This window comes from Haliotis rufescens, unplaced genomic scaffold (genome assembly GCF_023055435.1).
Source record: "Haliotis rufescens isolate VD_foot unplaced genomic scaffold, xgHalRufe1.0.p SCAF_10, whole genome shotgun sequence".
NCBI lineage: Eukaryota > Metazoa > Mollusca > Gastropoda > Lepetellida > Haliotidae > Haliotis > Haliotis rufescens.
Genome location: NW_025963780.1, coordinates 43,055,585 through 43,061,584, shown reverse-complemented (window position 1 = coordinate 43,061,584; position 6,000 = coordinate 43,055,585). Strand labels below are relative to the sequence as shown.

Sequence of the window (6,000 nt, the reverse complement as noted above, 5' to 3'; positions counted from 1 at the left end):
ATACAAAAATAATGAAACTGTTATTCATAAACGTTTCACGTCTTAACATTCATACAATTAATAATCATAATAAGCTTTGTTGATTTCAAAAGAACGCTGGTAACAAATAAGTCATCCTTGTTGTAGTCCAAAAAGGTAGAGCCTCACATGTTAGATGACTCATTCGCCTGATGGCGAACGTTTCTTGATTACTTGACTTTATGCTTGATGTGAAACATTTGTGAATATTAACTATTTTGCACATTAAATCAATGATATGGTTGAAATGGTAAATAAATTACCCTAAGGTATACAAGGAGATGTATTTCGTGATTTCTGTTGTCGCTGTATTCATTGTACGATTATACCAGATGAAGCGTCCCTATAATCAACAGGCAAGTGTTTCAGAAGGGTTGGTTAAATGTTGGACGCTGACGGGGTTTGGTGGGGCAGCCGCCGTTACCGTATCCCGCATCCGTCCCTCTTTGGATATGTTTTTAGATACACCAGCACAGGGGGCTAAGGATCGTACCCTCAGAAACGCTTTCAGAATTCCAGAAAGAGGACAAACACCAATACGGGTTTTAGAAAACAAGATGGCGGCACCTTGTAAACAATACCTTTTTTATTTTTCATCTAATGTCCTTATACAAGGTTTACCTTCGATGAAATAAAGAACACGTGTTTGGAGGTCGATTAAGCACTTGTGCGTGCAGACATGTTCCCGATTATATCATTCCTCTGTCTATAGACTGGGTGGGCCGAGAGTAACATCTGTGTGACGTCTATACAAAGGCTCTGTGCTGCGCGTCAACCGGCCTTGTTGAACCGGGTTTGCCAGTCAACACAGTCCGCTTTGACCGCATGTGTCACTGTCGTGGAACCGAGGATAACACCTTTGGAAACGCATAGGTAAGTGTTGTTTATTTGTATATTCTAATATGACTGCGGAAACATATCTATAATATGATTTACCACTCTGCCATACTTGTTACACTATTACAGGAAATGTACGGAGTCGGGTGTTTCCAAGCGGATAGCCATTCAAGGAAGGTAGACATGTCAAGTGTCGGAAAGGGTGGGGACGCTATGCTCTTCTAGATCATTGCTAATATGGGAGCACAGAAGATATGTTTATATTCTTATAACACCCTCATGGAGTACATTTCTACAAAGTTCTACTTACAAGCAACAATATGACACCTGATTTGACGCAGAAATAGCCAAATAGTGCCTTATGTTGTATGATAATAACAATGAATTCAGCAGAATGGAGAGTGTTTTTTCACAATCCTTTGAGATATTGTTTTTTAAATTAAGGATTCAGAGTGTGCGCTGGGGTTTAATAGTATCTGATGATTTTCGATGTAGGTATTAAGGCCATTAATAAACGGAAAAATAATAAGTGTTTCTGTATTGAATAGATGGCTGATAATAGAGACTTATATTCTAGCGTTGAAGATCTATATATGCATGACAAAATAGATAAGCGTATATACTTCAAATGGAATGGACCAAATAACAGTTCGTTATATCCATCAGTTCGTTATAAGCGTGTTTGTTATGAACGTAGTTTACTGTATCTGAAGATTCCGACGATCACGATACTGATATAGCAGCAACAACTTCTTTGACTGGGAGAACCTCCTATAAAGTGTGACCACTAGTAAATAGTGCAGCTTTGTCGGGTCACTGTATGAGATCACGTTGGTTGACAATTTTACCCAAATGTGTTGGAATTTAGTTGATCAATATTGGCGATGGGGGTACATTTGAGAAGTGGATGAGGTTGATGAGGAGGGACAGTGCCTGGATGTAAGTAAGTGTGTAAGTGACTAAATATGATCTCACTAGCAACAAAGACGAAATACAAATTATAATTGTTTTTGGCTTCCAAAGATATCGGTTGGGTGAGATCAGTCATTATTACCCACGTGGCGATACTAAATCCTTACGCCACACGTGTGTCGTACAAGGTTGACCTTGTTTTGTCGTTTTAATTGGATAACCGTGACCTCTGTCACACAGGGACTACCTTTGTATTCATAAAAAAATATACATTTTACAACTACAAGGCAGAACTGAAGCAATCCGATGAGAGCGAGATATATTTACAAACACTTTATTAAACCAAGCAAGATAGTCACACGCATCAAATTCCGTTTGCATTCTATAAACGTTATAAATAGAGCTTTAACAGACATTCTATAATCGAGCTTTATCCATTTACAACTAACGATCAATAGATCTAGGGTCCCTATGAGCCTGACGCACCCGAGCACTTTCGCAACTTTCAATTCGAGTTAACGTAAAAGGATAAGCGTGGTGAAATGAAGTCAGTTTAAACTATCTGGACAGATATCTAGACCTACTTGGGAGGATCCGGTTGTGCCTTCAGTGTCCCTTTCGAGGCGTATTTTGTGGGCTGTTTCGGGAGTTGTTTGTTCACGACTGCACTACCAGATCACTCAAAGTGAACATTTCCGATACAAATCATTCGAAAACTCCGTAGAAGTATGCCTAACTCCTGATTAAGTGGCCCAAAATATCCCAAATGTGAACAGTAACATTCCTTATCTCTAGCCTAAAACGCCATGAGTATATCACGGTTGTCTTTTCTTATTCCGGTGGTGACCTTGCCCTTCGTTCGAAGCTGTCACTGACATGCAAGCAGACTTGAGTTTGTTGATTTTCACGTCTTCAGTATAGGGTTTTATAGTTAACATGGATGTTTTTGCGAACACTCTGACTTCCCTCTTCCAAAATGGTACGGACATGATATATATTCAGCTGATAGATCAAGGAAACCGAACCATTTTGATTGCACAGACGGGATCCCGGCAGTGCGAGTGACCGACAGTTGGTCCGATGTTCAAAGCGCGGCGCTTATGTGACTTTTCAAATTTTCTCATAAGTGTCCTGCGTACTAACAACATGGCGCTTGAATTACCATAAGTTGAAGAAATTTTTCCAAAAGGATCTTGAGCGTCGGTGCTGTTTTGTTTGCAAACACAATTGCAGGCGCATGTTGTTAATACGTATGCATAGAAAGGTCGACAATGCCCATATTTGGGCATATATCAAAATTCATGCGGAACCAAATTTTGCAACCGGTCTGACACAGGCCAGCTCTATCCAGGAACCAGTCCTTCTCCAGCCTGGTTCTCTGGGTATGCTGCGCTGGCGCTACACTGACCCAGGCAACGACTGCACAATGCCGGCCTCCACTAGACGAACAAACATGGCGGACACGGCATGTATTTACTATAGAAAACGCTAGAACGGGTGGTTAAAATCTTTTCTTAGCATTTTCATAAATGCTCTTATAACGTATACGTCACGGGAATAACGTCCAATGTTACTTTTAGTGAAGGAAAACATTATTCAAACTGTTTCGAGACTCGAAAGTGGTCGTCACATCGGTGGCAAGTAAACAATGACAAACCCCCTTTTTTTCAACAGTGGTATGAGTGTAAATATTTCGTGTCTACTCGGAATCAGAAATCAGTTTATTCTCAAAAAACACAAAAGGTGGTTATTAAAATAAATTATTATGTATATGTACAAATAGCAGACAAGATGGTAGTTAATAACATGTGGTTACCTAGCATTTTTAATACTAAAGGACATCTTTAAGTATTTGCTCTACTTCTGACACTGGCCACTTTGTTGTGTAAATTGACGGATCGCCACATACATAAGATAATCCAATACTGTCTAGTATATCCATGACACATCTAACAAAGGGATTTGTTGATGCAATAGTCTTGTTCCTCTGAAGTAACAGCTATAAAAACTTATACACACCTATTTGATATGTTAATTTGTGCCAGAAAGATATCATTCGTTTAAAAATTATTATTCTTAATGGCAGCCTCACTGTTGTCACGAAATCGTATAATACATAATACATGAAATTAAACGACCGACAACATTGCAGTTTATCTGGCGCACTCGACCGGCAACAATGCAGTTTCCCGGGCACAGCCCGAGCGCTACCGTTTGCGCCATTATCGCGCTATAGCGCGACCGCTGTTTCGCTATACCGTTACCGTAGCTCACGCTCCAGTGGTTCTTGCTTTACGATCCAAGACCCCCTTTCGGTCTTCGGGAAAGTAAATTGTTTGATAGCCTTTATTTAGAAGTTAACGGATGACAAGGTAGGCACAATTTTATGGATAACAAATTCTTTGATACTGTAAAAAGCGACGGTAAAGAGCACTAATCCCAAGTGTTTCACGTTCACAGGACTGATCGAATTGCACCTTCTCTATTATATCCTCATGCATAAAATTCATGACCTCACATAACGTGGCGACCTTTGTTTTAGTGTATATCCTCAGTCGCGATTTTGATGAATAATATCAATGTGGTAGAGATACTAATGGACTGTTGGGTGGTGCCTTCTTTGTCTGGGCTGTGTTACAGACCCCAGGGCATATAAAACTGTCTCTCAACAACCCCGGTGTCCTTGCCCGTCACCCCCACAACCAGCCCTGCTCATTTGACGGAGCTCGCCACCCCCACAACTAGTCCTGCTCATTTGACGGAGCTCGTCACCCCCACAACCAGTCCTGCTCATTTGACGGAGCTCGTCACCCCCACAACCAGTCCTGCTCATTTGACGGAGCTCGCCACCCCCACAACCAGTCCTGCTCATTTGACGGAACTTGCCGCCCCCACAACCCATCTTCCCGAGGCAAGAGAGTTAACTGACTTTATAAGTCCAGTTTCCACCCTTGCCGAACTTGGCTGGAATTACTGGGCTCGATCGTTGCGCCACCAGTGGCTATTACCAATTATGTCCCTTCTAAGCCTCTCCTGTGGACCAATCAGATTCCACCGCTCTTGTCACTTGTGTTTGCTTCACACAAAATGGTGGCGCCCAGTCAGGACGATCTGATCGATAATCAAGATCTATATTGTGATAAAACGGGTCTTACATCGCGAAATGCATCGAATCACGTGAGAACCTTGATTAAAAACATGAAAGGATTTGTAAAATATCTGCTGACAACGATTTGGCGGTGCACATGCTTTGCAAATCCTGCAATCGACCGAAATCTGCACGACAGTTTACGAACCGGATTTTGATTTCGGTGCGCGATTTTGATTGGACTATGCATATACTCGTAAGTCCAGACAAAATTTAACTTTTAAAGTCAGTTAACCAATTTGCCTCGGGAATATGCCACAATCAGTCCTGCTCATTTGACGGAGCTCGCCACCCCCACAACCAGTCCTGCTCATTTGACGGAACCCGCCACCCCCACAATCAGTCCTGCTCATTTGACGGAACCCGCCATCCCCACAACCAGTCCTGCTCATTTGACGGAACTCGCCACCCCCACAACCAGTCCTGCTCATTTGACGGAACCCGCCACCCCCACAATCAGTCCTGCTCATTTGACGGAACCCGCCATCCCCACAACCAGTCCTGCTCATTTGACGGAACTCGCCACCCCCACAACCAGTCCTGCTCATTTGACGGAGCTCGCCACCCCCACAACCAGTCCTGCTCATTTGACGGAGCTCGTCACCCCCACAACCAGTCCTGCTCATTTGACGGAGCTCGCCACCCCCACAACCAGTCCTGCTCATTTGACGGAGCTCGCCACCCCCACAACCAGTCCTGCTCATTTGACGGAGCTCGCCACCCCCACAACCAGTCCTGCTCATTTGACGGAACCCGCCACCCCCACAACCAGTCCTGCTCATTTGACGGAGCTCGCCACCCCCACAACCAGTCCTGCTCATTTGACGGAGCTCGCCACCCCCACAACCAGTCCTGCTCATTTGACGGAACTCGCCATGCCTAGAAGGTTGCTGTAAAAATCAACTTGTTAATATGTAGATGCTACCAGAAAGCAAAACGTCTTCATATGTAACCTATACAACGCTTTTAATTAAAATAGACGGGCGACCGGAATGGGTCATATAAAACGCAGCGGCGACGAGCAGGTTCGGGTGGTCAGGCTCATTTGTCATTCGACATTTGTGGTTTTCCTTTGTTTGTTTGTT

General features: G+C 43.2%; 1 protein-coding gene across 3 annotated transcripts in view; it reads left to right on the top strand.

Moving 5' to 3' along the window:
* Positions 1-376: 376 nt before the first annotated feature.
* The window catches only part of LOC124114694, a 46,021-nt gene continuing 40,397 nt past the window's right edge, over positions 377-6,000 (top strand). For 2 of the 3 annotated variants that reach the window (XM_048390992.1, XM_046475386.2), the window contains exon 1: positions 377-891. The gene's annotated coding sequence lies outside the window, so the exon portion shown is untranslated. The remainder of the gene's footprint in view (positions 892-6,000) is intronic. The other variant, XM_046475387.2, reaches the window with a different exon arrangement.